We start from the raw sequence: 18021 nt of genomic DNA on the forward strand, positions 1-18021 counted from the left end.
TAAATTTCCAAATATGGTACCTATATTTCTATAAAATAGTATTTTGGAGAATTGTTTAACGGTGATTTACTCAATTACTTCATAAATAAACTGCAAATGATGCTATGAGGTCATTATCTCCAACAAACATCCAAATCTGAGAACTTTCTTTAAGGTTAACAAAATTTTTTTCATGTGCAAACACTTTACCAAATATATTTATGCAATCACTTGGGTACACAAAACCCCTTAACATTCTCCCACACATTTTGGATGTTATAAAATAAAAATTCAGTTATTACATACGTAGTGGAAATTTGATGCAGATGGGGAGAAATAATGCTTGAAAAGCATTCCTTCACAATTTGGTAAAATAAGGATATTACTGAAATGGAGAAGCTGGTGAAATAATTCTAATTCCCTAAAAGTAACCAAAGCTCCAAAGACTGGTAAGCTGGGGAAAGACAAGTTGTTTTATTTTTTAATCAAATAATTTACATTATTAAAAAATGTTAACATTATTTAAATTCACTCTACTTGAATGTATGAAATATAAAAGATACACTGTTCATTTATGTCAGTATACGTACAATTATGTATACTATTGTTTTTCCTACTTTTCCTTTTATTTTTAAAACAAGAGTTGCATTGCAGCAATTTCCCCCATATAATGTTCCAAATCTCAGGTTGTGGAGTTCACTTTTCTCATTTAAAGGTGTGAATATTACTGCTATAAATGGTTTAGCCATCTGTAGATCATAACACAGCTGTCTGAATTCTATCTGTGGTGGTAAGTAGCTGTCTTTCTGAATCAGCTCTTATTACTGACTGTGGTGACCTCAACTTTGTATTGATTTGGCCGCCATTAAATGAAGAAGACTTCTATTATCTGCTGTCTTGCCCATTACTATGAGTTTTCACAATATTTTCTACAATATTGGTAGCAAATAATTTCATTCTCTGAAGAATCATTTAACTTGACAGAAAGAATTTCAGAATGCAATAAGTCAAGAGATATATTCTTAGTCATCGAATACCTTTTAGAAGGAAAAGCATTTGTCTAGGTTGACTGCCTCTTCTAGCAGAATAAATTCATGTATTAAGTATATCAAAATGTGTTTATGAAAGATATTTAACAAAAAAGATAAGTGTAATTATTGAAATATTTTCCATTGCTATTATTTTAATTGCATTCCCATGTATTAGAAAATATCACTGTTATAATTTTAATTTATATACTATAAAATCACTTTTTAATATGCAGTTGCTTGTATTTTTATACATGCATAGATTCTAGTATCCACAACTACAGGCAAAAAGAACAGAACAATTGCAACACCCCAAAGAATTCTCTCATTCTGTCCTCACACTTTTCTCTTCTAGATTGTCAATTATATAGAATTATAGAGTATGTCACCCTTTGAGTGTGGATTCTTTGACTTAACATAATGCTATCAAGAATTGTTTATGTCTCGGCTATATAATACTCCACTGAGTGATGTAACACAGTTTGCTGATTCATTTATCCATTAATGCATATTTAAGTTGTTTCCAGGTTTTGGCAATTATCAATAATGTCACTCTAAAACATTTGTGTTTAGGTTTGCATATGAACATAAGTTCATTTTTTAAAAATAAATACCTAGAAGAAAAGCAAATCCCTGGTGATTCATTAGTATTTTTAAGTTAAAAAAAAAAAAACTCTCACACCACATTTCAGAGAAACTGTCATTTTCCCCCTTGTTTTCTTTCCTTTTTCTCTTTTCTGACTCTAAGCATGGGGACTGGCAGATTTCAGGTGCTAAATAAATGATTGTTGAATGTAAATAAAATAAACCTTTACAAAATTTTAGTTTTCCTATCATGGTGTATTTTGCTTAATAACAAAAGAGCAATGAAAAGACTTGCTTTAAGAAATTCTGTCTAAATAGGAACAAAATGTGTGCCTGGGTAGCTCGGTCGTTAAGTGGCTGCCTTCAGCTCAGGTCATAATCCCCGGACCCTCATCAGGCTCCCTGCTCAACAGGAAGCCTGCTTCTCCCTCTCCCACTCTCCCTGCTTGTGTTCTCTCTCTCTCTCTCTCTCTCTCTCTCTCCCCCTCTGTCAAATAAATAAATAAAATCTTAAGAGAAAACAAAAAGGAACTAAAGGATTTAAAATAGTCACCACTGTGGCCAGACCATTAAGAAGAGGTTGCTAAAAATCACACTAACCTGTTAAATATCGAGAACTTCAACAAAGCATTTTACATTCCCAGTCTGAGTGGCTTATCTTGGACTTTTAATGCACTCTCTAACATCTGCCAATTTGTCATTTTGAGGAAGGACTCCAGCCCTAAAAACTAGTATTTTTCTCCTTCAATTGCAACTAATTATGTAGATGACTTTGGCCTCAGTTTGTTTATCCAGAAAATAGGTGATTTCAACTAAATCATTTTTGTGGTTCTTTGGTATTCTAAGTACATATATAGGTTTGATGCTTTTTGTTTACTTGGCAAATAAATTCCAGTCAGTGAATAAAATATCATGATTTTCAAATATAACTGAATATTGTTGAATGACTGCTGAACAATGAGGTATTGTTATTGAGGAAAGTAAAATGATAGCTTTGGTAGAAAGAAAGAAATCTTTGGAATTAAACATGAAATTTAATAACCTGTTTGCTTCTTTTTGGCCACAAGAGCTTGGATAAGTTCATTAAGATTTTGAAGATTTAGAAATTCTATATCTAAAATCGAGACAATTTGACATAAATTGTGTTGGCTACCACTAAAATTAAACATTGGTTTTCTTATATTATATGTGCCTGCTAAGTAGCGTAATGTATTGTTATGTGCATAATAATAGACACCAACAACTATTTTAATGAGATGTAAGTCCATGCCTTCCAGATATATGGCTACCAATGGTAGTTTCTAAGGATGCTCTGTGTCTCTTAAGATTTATCTATAGGGAAAAAAAAAAAAAGATTTATCGATAGGTTCTTGGTCTCTTAAGAGCCACCCTCACCACCAGGAATCCTGGCCTGTTTAAGGTCGTTGTTTCTAGCTCTGTATGTACAACCATGCGCAGACCTTTAGCAAAATAGTTTCAAGTTCTCCAGAGAAAAATCTAGAAGCATATCTTTGCTACACCCTGTTTTGTCACATGTTGCTTTTTCACGGTTTATTTCTGCTTACTCTGAGGCAAAATATATTGCTGATACTCCCTGTGATCTGGTTTAAGCCTCAAACGCTCAGATTTTTTTTCTTTCTTGTCTGTCATCTGCTATAAAATATGTCGCCATGGGCAATTTCAGACCTCAGGTATGCACAGGACTTGAAAACATCCCCAGAAGCCTTGCAGTTTCCCATACAAAACTCAAAGCCATGAGAAAAAGCAGATTCCAGCCAGGCGAGATCTGGGCATTCCATAGGTCTTTCATGCAAATATTCAGACTAATCTCTAAAATTGCATGTATATTTAAGGTTATTGCACAGATTTCATTTAATATACCTGTGCTCTCCATCTGCTATACCTCTTGGGGGAATTGACACTGAACAGTTGGGAATTCTTTTTTATAAGCAATAGTGTTTTATAGCTCATAAAGTATGAATGAAATAAACCCTTTCAATTTTAATTACATATGAGAAATTTATATTATACAAGTTCTGGGAAAGTTATGTGTCCTTTGTTTAGGGGTGATAAATTACAAAGGCAAAGACTATACACAGGTATGCACACTCCCAAATCTACCACCTTTCTATTCTATTATTCTATTCTGCTGACTTTGTTAAAGAACAAAAATTATTTAAAAAAATATGTAGCATCAATTCAGGCAGAAGAAAGATAGGAATTCTATCTTCCCACACAGATGTCAAAAACATTTAAACAGCTGTCAGACCAGTTCAAACTGTCATCAGAAGTGACCTTAAACCAAGTTTAGTTTTTAAATGTTATAAAAGAAAAAAGTGAAAAAACAACACAGTGCCGTTATGCAGCTGTCTGAAATATTAAATGAAAGAATGAACATCTGTTCAGTTGCTCTTCAAACTTTAATGGTTTGGAGGGAAATTCTGTTGTCTCAGATCTTTAAGAACATCTGAGGCCCATACGGCTTCAACACCTGTGAAAGATCTTTTCTGAAATCATACATTCCCACTTCAAAGTCTTTGACTACTATTCTTTGCCAAACATATGCCAACAAACAACAGAACAAATTATTAATAATATTTATGATATCTAAGATCTTCTTGCAGTGTATAGTTTAGAGAGTAAAATTCTTTGGACTTTTAGTCACAAAAAATATGTGTTTTTTTATTAATGTAAAATACTATTAAAACAGCAATCTTGTAGTAAGTGATTATCAGTTTCATTTTCTGAACACTAGCAATTTAAAATTACTTGTTTCAAAAAAATTAAAAATCTAAATAAAATTACTTGTTTTCAGAATTAGCTATACATACAGTGCAAGAGTTTTAAAATGCAATCCTCTTCAAAATTATTATTTTAAGAAAATTATTTAGAATTGAAAAAAAATTCTGTGCAAAGAAGTATTAGATTTATGTTAAAGAATTATGGGGAAAAATTTATCTTGCTAATATAAATAAATTAGCAATTTATTTATATTCCAGAATTACATTTCCAGAATTACATTTGCCTAGAAAAATGAACATGTATTTCCTGTTAATGTGTTTTTGTAACATATGAAACTTATGCATTTATTTGAGTGAGAATACTTACACATATGTGTGTAGATTATAGATTTTTCTATATTCTAGCTAGCTACACAATACTCTAAATTTAAAATGAAAAATCTACAATAATCCTTGGTCCAAGAGATTCCATTAGATCTACTAGTTATTTAATGGAGAAATTTCTATTTCCAGGTGCTTTTTCTAACCTAAAAGTACCTTCATTTTTCCCATTGAACTTTTGCATCTTTGATGAGAAATCATTCAAGGAACTGTTTAAAGCCGAACTTGTTTTAGGCTAAATTGGAAGTTAGGCACTAGTATGCCAATACACATGACAGTTCTGAAAAGGAAAATATAAATATTCCTCTTGAAGTATATAAATAAGATTTTAAATGTCTACTCAATTGAAAAATGCTAGTGGAAACATGGAATGTTTTATAGGGAAATTGTACCTTTACTCCAATGTCTGGACACATAAAGAACATTTCTTTGCACTAATGTGAGACAGCAAAATTAGATTTCTCCATGCTCCTGAAGATGCAAGTCTGTGGCTCGTAATTCTGGCCTTACATTAAAAATTATAGCAGGAAACATTTCTAAAACCCAAGTACCCATGTTATGCCTCTGACCAATTAAACCAGAATCTTTGCCTGAAAGTAGCTTCAGGCGTTCTTGAAGCTTCGAATGTACTATAATACACATCCAAGTTTAGAAACAATCTGTAAAAATGTAAAACAATAATCATATATCAAGTGTAACCAGATAGTCATGTTTTGTATAAATTTATGTCTATTTGTAGAACCTGCAAAAAATGTGTTTTTAATTCATAAATATTTACATGGTTTTATTTTCTTGAGATCTATTTATTCTTGGTTGATGGTTTATTTTATAATTATTCTTATATAATATTTAATAGTTTAGAATAACATTTCCATCTAACTGGTAGTAAAGTTTCCTCATAAGATGTTTACCAAAAAATCAGTAGTGATTTCTAAAATTAAATCTAAGAATTAGAGAGCTGAAAATAACTGTGAAAACCAACCTAGTCACCCTCAATACTGAGTTTCTAAATTCACATTTGTACGGTATATGCACAAGTATGTTTATAATGGCACAAGTAATTCTTTTATTTTTGTTTTATTTACTTTTATTTTTTGGAGAGAGAGAGAGCACACACAACTGTGCAGAGTGGAGAGGGGGAGGGACAGAAGGAGAGAAAGGAAATCTTAAACAGGCTCTATGCCCTTGCACAGAGCCTCAATGGAGCTCTTAACTCAGGACCCTGAGATCAGGACCTAAGCCGAAGCCGAGCTGGTCGCTTAACTGACAAGTAACTCTTAAATACATTGTTCTGTAATGCATTTATGTGATATAATCATTGAATAGTGTTACTAAATAACTTATACAGTATAAATTCATTTTAGTAAAAAAATAGTAGAGGATTTAGATATGTACATGAGAAATATACAGAAACATTTTAAGTATATAATTATATAATATCTTAATAGTATGTATGAGAGGTTGGATTTTTGGATAGTTTTTCTTCTTCATTTTATAATTTTCTAATATAGTATGCATTTGTTTTTGCCTTAAGGTGATATTTTAAAATAATTTTTACATTTCACAAAATTTCAAATATTGAGTACTTCAAATCCTCAAAATGAACTGCCAATTATAGCACTTTTAAATCCTCACTAATTCAGCTAATTTTGCCTGTTTTATTTTTTTTTAGATTTATTTATTTATTTATTTGACAGACAGCAATCACGAGTAGGCAGAGAGGCAAGAAGAGAGAGAGAAAGGGAAGCAGGCTCCCCGCTGAGCGGAGAGCCCCATGTGGAGATCACTGGGATCATGACCTGAGCCGAAGGCAGAGGCTTAACATGCTGAGCCACCCAGGCACCCCAATTTTGCCTCTTTTGACCTAATTTTTTTCATTAAATGCAGACTGTCCACAAGAAGGTTGGCCTAAAAGCAGTAATAACAGATGACTATTGTTTCATGTCAGCCCTTTCAGATTACTCCATTTGACTAAACCTCTGGAGGTCAGAAGAAATTTGCTGTTATTTATTATATTCTTGACATTTTGTTGCATGAACACAGGTACATTGTCAAAGACATTGAGAAATTCAAGTTGCTTAAAAGAATATATATTTCCTTGAATAAACTGTGTGGAATTTTTGCCATAGTACTTTCTCATAGGTTGTTGGAAAAGATTATGGTTTTGCATTTATGATCTTGTTATCTGAGACACTGCATCTCATACCAAATTATTGTAATGTTCTGCTGTTTTTTCCTTCCTAAAAGATGTATCTCTATGAAATTCCCTGATAATTTTCCTAGCCATATTTTCAATCATTTTAAAAAGTTGATATACAAAACTTCTTCCTCTTTGTGCAATAAAATTTGAAATACCAAACTGGCTTTTTTGCTTTATTCTCTTGTTGGAATATAGATTAAGGACCTATATCATAATAATCGCTTGTATGAAAATTTCAGAGTGGTTGCACCAGCTTGCATTCCCACCAACAGTGTAGGAGGGTTCCCCTTTCTCCGCATCCTCGCAAGCATCTGTCATTTCCTGACTTGGAGGCGAACCATAAGAGACTATGGACTCTGAAAAACAACCTGAGGGTTTTGAAGGATCAGGGGTAGGAGGTTGGGGGAACAGGTGGGGGTAATAGGGAGGGCACGTATTGCATGGAGCACTGGGTGTTGTGCAAAAACAATGAATACTGTTACACTGAAAGAAAGAAATAAATTAAATTTAAAAAAAAAAGAAGAAAATTTCAGAATATCAGGGCACCTAGGCGGCTCAGCCCTTAAATGTCTGCTTTGATTCAGGTCATGATCCCAGGCTGCTGGGATAGCGCGGGGCTTCTGCTTAGCTGAGAGCCTATTTCTCCCTCTGCCTATGCCGCTCTGCCTGCTTGTGATCTCTCTCTCTTTCTCTGTCAAATAAATAAATAAAATCTTTAAAAAAGAGAAAATTGGCGGCACCTGGGTGGCTCAGTGGGTTAAAGCCTCTGCCTTTGGCTCAGGTCATGATCTTAGGTCATGATCTGAGGGTCCTGGGATCGAGCCCCGCATCCAGGTCTCTGCTTAGCGGGGAGCCTGCTTCCCTTTTTCTCTGCCTGCCTCTCTGCCTACTTGTGATCTCTGTATGCCAAATAAATAAATAAAATCTTAAAAAAAAGGGAGAAAATCTCAAAATATCCAAATACTAAGACAACACATATATACACACACACTAACATGTATGCATATATGTATATAAGTAAATATGTCTATTTACCTATAAATTTAGCCAAACATCACATATAAATATAAATCTACCATCTATCCCTCCTTATGGTTATAAATTTATGTGCATGTATGTATGCATAAACACACACATCCTCACATACATAGGTATATATGCTTGAATGCTTTATATATTTTTTGGTCCTGCACAGTTTTTTGCCTTCCAGACAAACATTTTTGAATAAAGTTGTATGATTATAGTCATAAATTTAAAACCAAATACATGGAAAAATAAGCTTTCCTTTTCCTTAGCTAGAAACAACACAAGTATATGATAAAGTGAATTCTAAAGAAAACTCTCCCTTAGTTTCTGTTCTGACACATACAGTTGACCTTAACCTTGTATTAAACTAGCTTTTTTTTTTTTTGAGATTTTATTTATTTGAGATAGAGAGAGCATGAGTAAGAAAGAGAGAGAACAACAGTGAGGAGAAGTGCAGAGGGAGAAGAGAAGCAGGCTCCCCACTGAGCAGAGAGCCCAACATGGGTCCTAATACCAGGACCCTGAGATCATGAACAGGGCCAAAGGCAGAGACTTAACCATCTAAGACACCCAGATGCCCCAAACTAGTTTTCCTTTCATATTTTTCCAATTAACTTACTATTTGCCAAAATATTTATGTAGTAAAAAAATTGACAGCTTGTTAGCAGATGATCTAATGTCTGCACATAGAGCACAGTATGGATTCATTCTTGGCACCTGTGATTAAATGCCATTTGGAACACATTTCCTCAAGGACACCTTGGAAGAAATTGTTTTATGTAAATCGGATATATGCACAATTTAAGGAAAATTGTGGATTGAGATCACAGAATGGCAGTAACAAAATATTTGATAATTGCTTACTATGTATTTGCAAGTACTACTTTATTGAAACCAGTAGTATTTGGCTCTATGTGTTGTTGTCACTTATTCCTGGCACTTCATATTTGTTGGCAGAGCTTAAGGTTTGAATGGAAAAACAATTTAGAAAACTGTCACATCAAATTGGAGAGAATTATATAAACATAATCTAGTTAGAGCAAAAAGTTGCAACAATTAAAAAAATATATATATATATGTGGCAGCATAGCTCTCATGGAAGAAGAAAATGGTTTGCCTTCAGTGGAGTTTTATCATAAGGCAAACCTTGCCTCACTGACTATGGTGTTTTACATATAAAAGTAGAATTTTATCCTAATAATTAGAATGAAAATGGAGAGCTAGGAGAGTAAGATGTAGAAAATCAAAAATATACTAAACATGCAGATATTAGGCACAATTTGAGATGTTAAATTGATGATAAATTATTAAAGGAAATGTATCTAATCCAAGAAACTTGAAACTCTCAATGGCTGTGCTGTACCTCTTATTATAATACACTGTTTTCTCAAGGTTTAATCATAAGACTTTAACTTTATATGATATTAAAAAGTGAATTAAAATGATGACTATGTAAAAAAATACAATGCCTGAATTTGTGGGTTTTATTGAAAATACCAAAATTCCCTTCAGTTTAATTTCCATGAAATCTGACTACTTGAAAGCAGTCGCAAGTGTGATTGAGAGCTGTTGCTACTTACAAACTGTAAAATTACAGGATTTCCACAGGTGATATCCAAATTATCCAATTATCTTCTGAACCCTGACTGTTAGGCAATGTTCCAAGGTGTATTGAAGGCAGCATCCTTTCATCACATTCAGGACTCCTATTTTTTTTAATATTTTATATATTTATTTAACAGAGAGAGAGATCACAAGTAGGCAGAGATGCAGGCAGAGGGAAAGGGGGAAGCACGTTCCCCACCCAACGGAGAGCCCAACATGGGGCTTGATCCCAGGACCCTGAGATCATGACCTGAGCTGAAGGCAGAGGGTTAACCCACTGAGCCACCCAGGAGCCCCCTAAATGGTGTTTTTTATATATACAGATTTAAACAGTGATACTATGGAGGAAGAGCTAACATCTCCTGTACAGGAAAAAAAAAAAAAAAAAAAAGAAAAAAAAAGAGGGAGAGAGAGAGAGAGAAATCTCATAACACATTTTGAAGACTCTACCAATAATATAAATTTGTTTCAAGAATTAAATTTTTTGGCTATTATTTTTTTTCTTCAGTATAAATAAAATTGGGTGATTATTTCCCTATCTTGGCTTCTTTTGAGGACTGAACCACTGATGTTGCTGTTGTTTTTGTTAATATTTGCTATTCTATTTTGAGAGTACACACATAACATGAGTCATATACAAGAGACTTAAGTGCATTTTGATGAAACAAAACTAGAAAGATATTTGGTTGAGAGAATGTAACTTCTAGACAGGGAATTTTCACATTGTTTATTTAAAGTAAAAGTCATCAAATATATATTGGGAAGAAAAACCTTTATGTAAGCTGTGTTGTATGGAAATTTTTTCATCTGGGTATTAAGTTCACTGAAAGAGTTTGAAGACTGGGAAAACAATGAAATGACACAACAGTAGCTTGAGCCTTAATGTTATATTTACAAGAAATTATAAGAATCAAGAAGAAGGAAAGGGTTGAATAATATCAGGGAGGCAGATTACAGATAGGAGAACAAAAATTTTGAATTATGTCAAAAATTTCAAACTTGCCTGATAGGACAATATCAATGTCATTTAAAAATAAATATATGTGTAGGAAAAAACATTTCAGAAAAGATGATGAGTTCAATTTTGGATGTGAATTTGAGACCTTTAGATAAAGACTTCTATCAGACTGTAAAATGATCATTTTGAGAGTAAGTCATAGTTGTAATTATAAACATGGGATTCATGCACACATTAGTAGATTTAAAACCCTTGGGTAACATAGTCAAGGGGGAAATACGAAGTAGCAAAGAAGATATTAGGAGAATAACGCCTTAGAGAAAATCAACTTAAATTACAGGGAAAAATACAGAGAAGTGTTTGAATTCATAAATCTATATATTTTCCTGAGAATTTTACACATTCATGAAGCTTCAGAACATATATATTACATATTTGTTTTTAATTGCAACTATCAAAGTCAGTAGATTTTCATAAAAATCAGTTTACAAGAACAGCATCATCTTTTTATTAAGTTTACTATTAAAGAAATTATAGAAAACTACTAAATTGGACTTAGCAGAATTTTTCCCAAACAACAGGAAAAAAAATTTCATTACAAGTTCTTAGGCTATGACATAAATATTATAAGATATATTATTAAATGTGTTATTAAAAATGGAATAATATGGATAACAAATGCTCATATTTCTCTAATTAATAAACATACAAAAGTAAAAGCATAGTTAAGAATTTACTCAGAGGTTTAACTGGAAGATAAAAACAAAATGAAAAATCATAATATAGTTTTTATTCACTAGAATCATAATAATATTACCATAAAATTAACATCAAATTCTCCCTACCATTAGGGTTTATAACTTTAAGAAATTATTGAGTTCCTATTTTAGTAATAAGAAAGCAACTAGGAATAAATTGAAGTCAAAAGATTCGTACTTTCAAAATTCTAAGACATTGAAAAAAGAAATTGAAGATTATGGAAATAAATAGAACTATATAGCATGCTCATGGATTAGAAGAATTAATATTGTTTAAATGTTAATATTACCCAAAGCAATTGCAGATTGAATGAAATCCCTATCAAAATGCCAATGGCACTTTTTAATTGAACTAGAAAAAAGAATCCTAAAATTTGTATGGAATCACAAAAGACCCCAGTAGCTCAATCCATCTTGAGAAAGAAAAGCAAAGCTGGAGGTACCACTCTGCTTGATTTCAAACTATCTTGCAAAGCTATATTAAACAAAAAAGATTGGTACTGGCACTATAATGACACAGATACATAAATAAATGGAATAAAATAGAGAGTTCAGAGATAAACCCACATATATACATTGAATTAATCTATGACAAAGGAGGCAAGAATATACAACGTGGAAATTTATTTATTTACTTATTTCATTTTATTTATTTTCAATAAATTGTGTTGAAAAAAACTGTTGACAACCAAAGAATAAAACTGAACCATGATCTTACACCATATACAAAAATAAGTTCAAAACAGATTAAAGGCTTGAATGTAAGACATACAACAAGAAATCCCCTAAAATAAAACATAGGCAGTAATCTCTTTTACATCAGTCTTAACAATATTTCTTTGGATCTGTCTCCTCAGACAAGGGGAACAACAGTTAAAATAAATAGGATCATATCAAATAAAAACTTTTAAAAACTGTGAGAAAAAAACAAAACAAAACAAAACATGAACAAACCTAAAAGGCAACCTAGTGAATGGGAGAAAACATTTGCAAATCATACATCTGATAAGGGGTTAATGGCCAACATATATAAAAAATTTACACAGCTTAATACAAACAACCCAATTAAAAAAAATGACAGAAAACTTGAATAGACATTTTTTATCCGAAGAAGACATGCAGATGGCCACATGGACAAATGTTCAAAATCAATAATCATCAGGGAAACATAAATGAAAACTACAATGAAATACAGTTTATATCCGTCAGAATGGCTATTACAAAAAAGAGAAAAAAGTGATTAATGATGGTGAGAATGAGGAAAAGGCACCCTCATATAGTGTTAGTGGAAATGTGAATTAATGCAGCTACTATGAAAAATAGTATGTAGTTTCCACAAAAAATTTAAAATAGAACTAGCACCATATGTTCTAGGAATTCCACTTCAGGGTATTTTTCCAAAGAAAATGAAAGCACCAATTTGAAAAGATATATTTATCCTTATTTTTATTGCAGAATTATTTATAATAGCCAAGATATGGAAGCAATCCACCAATAGATGAGTTATGCATTAATAGATGAATGGACAAAGAAGATGGCATATATACATGCATACATACATACAAACAATGGAATAATACTCAGCCAATTAAAAAAGGATGAGATCTTGCCATTTATGACAACATGGATGGACCTAAAGGATATTATGGTAAGTGAAATAGGTCAGAAAAATTATTTTACCTATGTGTGGACCCTAAAATATGAAAAAAATGAACAAACAAAACAAAAAGAAACAAACTCATAGATACATGAAACTGTTGGTTTTTAGAGGGGGATATGTTGGGGGATGGGCAAATAGGTGAAGGAGAGTAAGAGGAATTAACTTTCAGTTATAAAATAAATTATGGGGGTGTAATATACAACATAGGAAATGTAGTCAATAATATTGAATAAATTTGTTTGGTGATTGATGGGAACTAGAGTTACTGTGGGGACTATTTAATAATGTACAAAGCTTTCAAATCACTACGATGTACACCTATAATTAATAAATTATGTTTCAATAAAAATATAAATATAAAAACGTAGTCATCTTTGAGAATTTGGAAAAAAAAATCCTGGAACTAGTTGGTATCTGATTTTATTTTAACCTATAAGGCTTACAAAGCCTTTATTGCGCTCTGTAGCTGAAAATGTCATTTCACATTTAATAGCCATGATGGAAGTCCTATACAACATTTATCCACCATGGATATCCTCGAGTCATATTTATCCCACTGTCAAAAAATATTTACTTTTATCATAAGCTTGTCACTCTACTGCATTAAATGCATGGAAAAGGTTTAGAAATCACGAAATCTTTTGTAAATATAATGGTCCTTAATATTTTGTAACTACTTTGCTGTAAAATATTTTTAAACCAAATACTGATTCTAAAATATAGTGAAACAAGAAAAGTGAAAGAAGGGAAATCTTAATTTGAAGGTAGTAGGTTTTTTGTTTTGTTTTGTTTTTTGTTTTTTGTTTTTTTGTTTTTTGCTTATTGATAAGACAACTCATCCTGACACTAGTCAGTTTTGCAACCTAGGGTTGCATAGTTGTTGTATCTGTCTCTTGACAGGGTTATAATTACCTCAAGTACATAGAATATTTCTTTTATAGACTGTAAATACCAGAAGAAAAACTCTTTTTAGTGGAAATAACTGCTTGAGAAAATGACCCTGAGAGTATAGAAGGGTAACAGCCCTATCTGTGTGTTCTTGATCTAGGTGTAGTCTGCTTTTAAACAAATAAATAATTAGAGGAAAACATAAAACAATAAGAAAAGGGAGAGCAGCTTAACCAACAACAAGGGCCAAATGAGCCTGTTAATGAAAACATGTGACAAATATTGCCTGTATACCCATTTATCCTAGCTTGCCTCAGAACAAATCATATACCTGATGTTTCGAACTTTGGTATTTTTTTTCCAGTTTTATTGAGAAATAATTGGTATATATCACTGAATAAGATTTAGGCATAGAGCATAATGATTTGATTTACATATATTGTGAAATGATTATTGAAGTAGGTTTAGCAACATCCATCACCTCATACAGATAATATAAGAAGGCAGGAAAGAAGAAAAGAAAAAAAGAAACAAAAAATCCACATTATGAGAACTATTAGGGTTTATTCTTTTAAGTTTCCTTAACTTATCATATAGTAATTTTCTGTGAAGTGTGTAAACCTAACGATTCACAAACCTGTATCCCTGGGCCTAATAATACATTGTATGTTAATAAAAAATTAAAAAAATAAAACATCATATAGCAATGTTAATTATAGTCATCATGTAGTACATTACATCCTCAGTATTAATTACCTTGTAACTGGAAACTTTTACCTTTAGACCACCTTCTTCCAGTTACCCCTATACCACCCTCTGCTGTCTTGTAATTGTATGCCTGATCTCTTTCTCTGAGTTTTTCTTTTCTTTTCTTTTCTTTCTCTCTCTCTCTCTCTCTTTTTTTTTTTTAGATTCTACATATAAGTGAGATCATACAATATATTTCTTACTCTGTCTGACTTGTTTTACTTAGCAAGGTTCCTCCATGTTTCCCCAGATGGTAGGATTCCTTATTTTTTTATGGCAGGAAAATTGTCCTCTGTGTGTGTGTGTGTGTGTGTGTGCACTGTATATCACAACTTCTTTCTCAGTTCATCTATCAGTGGGCATTCATATTGTTTTCATGTCTTGTCTATTGTAAATAATGCTGTTATGAACATAGGTATGCAGCAATCTTTTTGCCATAGTGTTTTCATTTCCTTTGGATATATTCCCAGAAGTCAATTGCTAGATCATTTGGTGATTCTATATTTAATATTTAGAGGATCCTTCATTTGTTTTTCACAGTACCTATTCCAATTTTCAATCCAACTGTGCACAAGGGTTTCATATTCTTCATATTACTGCCACAATTTGTTATCTCTTGTTTTTTTGATGATGGATGTTCTAACAGACCTGATGTAATATCTCATTTTGGTTTTAATTTGAATAACTAATGACTAGTGATGTTGAGCATCTTCTCATGTACTTTTTGGTCTTTCAAATACCTCTTTTGGAGAGGGAGTCAAGAGAGCAGAGAAGTAGCAGGCTGAGACTACACCAGGTAGTAGGAGATCAGCTAGATAGCTTATCTAAACACTGAAAACACCTACAACTCCAACAGGAGATCAAAGAGAAGAACAGCAATTCTAGAAACAGAAAATCAACCAATTTCTGAAAGGTAGGACTTGTGGAGAAGTGAATCCAAAATGATGGGAAGATAGACCATGGGGGCAGGGACCGGCTCCCGGCAAGTGGCAGAGCAATGGAGCACAAAATCAGGACTCTTAAAAGTCTGTTCCACTGAGGGACATTGCTCCAGAGGCTAAACTGGGGTGAAGCCCACGCGAGGTCAGCGTGGCCCCAGGTCCCGCAGGGTCACTGAAGGATTGGGGGTGTCGGAGTGTCACAGAGCTTGCAGGTATTAGAACAGGGAAGCTGGCTACAGAGACAGAGCTGAGGAGTGAGCTCTCAGCTCAGGGTTATCTTGAACCGGTCACAGGCTGGGAGAGCTCGGAGCGCGGCCGGAGGCTGGGAATATGGGAGTGATTGGGCGCTGTTCTCTGGGGGCGCACTGAGGAGTGGGGCCCCGGGCTCTTGGCTCCTCTGGGCCAGAGACTGGGAGGCTGCTATTTTCATTCCCGTCCTCTGGAACTCTACGGAAAGCGTTCAGGGAACAAAAGCTCCTAAAAGCGAACCCGAGCTGATGACTTAGTCCAGTCCCGGTAAGGGTGGTGCAATTCTGCCTAGAGCAAAGACACTTGAGAGTCACTACAACAGGCCCCTCCCCCAGAAGATCAACAAAAAATCCAACCAGGATGAAGTTCATCTACCAAGGAAAGCAGGTTCAATACCAGGGACAGCAGCGGAATTCCAGAGGCGGAGAAAGCAAAGCACAGAACTTATGGTTTTCTCCCATGATTCTTTAGTCTTGTGGTTAATTTAATTTTTTTTTCAATTTTTTTTCTTCTTCTGCTAAATTTCTTTTTAACTTTTACGCTTTTCTTTTTTAACGTTTTTTAACTAGTTTATCTAATATATATATTTTTCTTTCTTTTTTATACTGTTTCTTTATTTGTTTTCTTTTTTTAATTTCTTCCTTTTTTTTTCTGAACCTCTTTTAATCCCCTTTCGTCACCCCCATGATTTGGGGTCTCTTCTGATTTGATTAAAGCGCATTTTTCTGGGGTCTTTGCCACGCTTTTAGTATTTTACTTGCACCTTCATATACTCTTATCTGGACAAAATGACAAGGTGGAAATATTCACCATAAAAAAAAGAACAAGAGGCAGTACCGAAGGTTAGGGACCTAATCAATACAGACATTGGTAATATGTCAGATCTAGAGTTCAGAATGAAGATTCTGAAGGTTCTAGACGGGCTCAAAAAAGGCATGGAAGAATTTAGAGCAACAGTCTCTGGAGATACAAAAGCCCTTTCTGGAGAAATAAAAGAACTATAATCTAACCAAGTTGAAGTAAAAAAAGCTATTAATGAGGTACAATAAAAAATGGAGACTCTCACTGCTAGGATAAATGAGGCAGAAGAAAGAATTAGTGATATAGAAGACCAAATGACAGAAAATAAAGAAGCTGAGCAAAAGAGGGACAAACAGCTACTGGACCACAAGGGGAGAATTCAAGAGATAAGTGACACCATACGAAGAAACAACATTAGAATAATTGGGATTCCTGGGGCACCTGGGTGGCTCAGTGGGTTAAGCCGCTGCCTTCGGCTCAGGTCATGATCTCGGGGTCCTGGGATTGAGTCCCACGTCGGGCTCTCTGCTCAGCGGAGAGCCTGCTTCCCTTCCTCTCTCTCTGCCTGCCTCTCTGTGATTTCTCTCTGTCAAATAAATAAAATCTTTAAAAAAAAATAATAATAATTGGGATTCCAGAAGAAGAAGAAAGAGAGATTGGAGCAGAAGGTATATTGGAGAGAATTATTGGAGAGAATTTTCCTAATATGGCAAAGGGAACAAGCATCAAAATCCAGGAGGTGCTGAGAACCCCCCTCAAAATCAAAAAGAAGAGGTTCACACCCGGTCACCTAATAGTAAAATTTACAAGTCTTAGTGACAACAAAAAAATCCTGAAAGCATCCTGGGAAAAGAAGTCTGTAACATAGAATGGTAAAAATATTAGATTGGCAGCAGACTTATTCAGAGAGACCTGGCAGGCCAGAAGGAGCTGGCATGATATATTCAGAGCACTAAACGAGAAAAACATGCAGCCAAGAATAATGTATCCAGCTAGGCTATCATTGAAAATGGAAGGAGAGATAAAAAGCTTCCACGACAAACAAAATCTAAAAGAATTTGCAAACACCAAACCAGCTCTACAGGAAATATTAAAAGGGGTCCTCTAAGCAAAGAGAGAGCATAAAAGTAGTAGATCAGAAAGGAACAATGACAATATACAGTAAGAGTCACCTTAGAGGAAATACAATGGCACTAAATTCATATCGCTCAATAGTTACCCAGAATGTTAATGTGCTAAATGCCCCAATCAAAAGACACAGGATATTAGAAAGGATAAAAAAACAAAACCCATCTATATGTTGCCTACAAGAAACTTATTTTAGATGTGAAGACACCTCCAAATTTAAAGTGAGGGGTGGAAAACAATTTACCATGCTAATGGGCATCAGAAGAAAGCTGGGGTGGCAATCCATATATCAGATCAATTAGACTTTAAGCCAACGACTATAATAAGAGATGAGGAAGGATACTAT

Source organism: Meles meles, chromosome 2 (assembly GCF_922984935.1).
Source record: "Meles meles chromosome 2, mMelMel3.1 paternal haplotype, whole genome shotgun sequence".
Classification (NCBI taxonomy): domain Eukaryota; kingdom Metazoa; phylum Chordata; class Mammalia; order Carnivora; family Mustelidae; genus Meles; species Meles meles.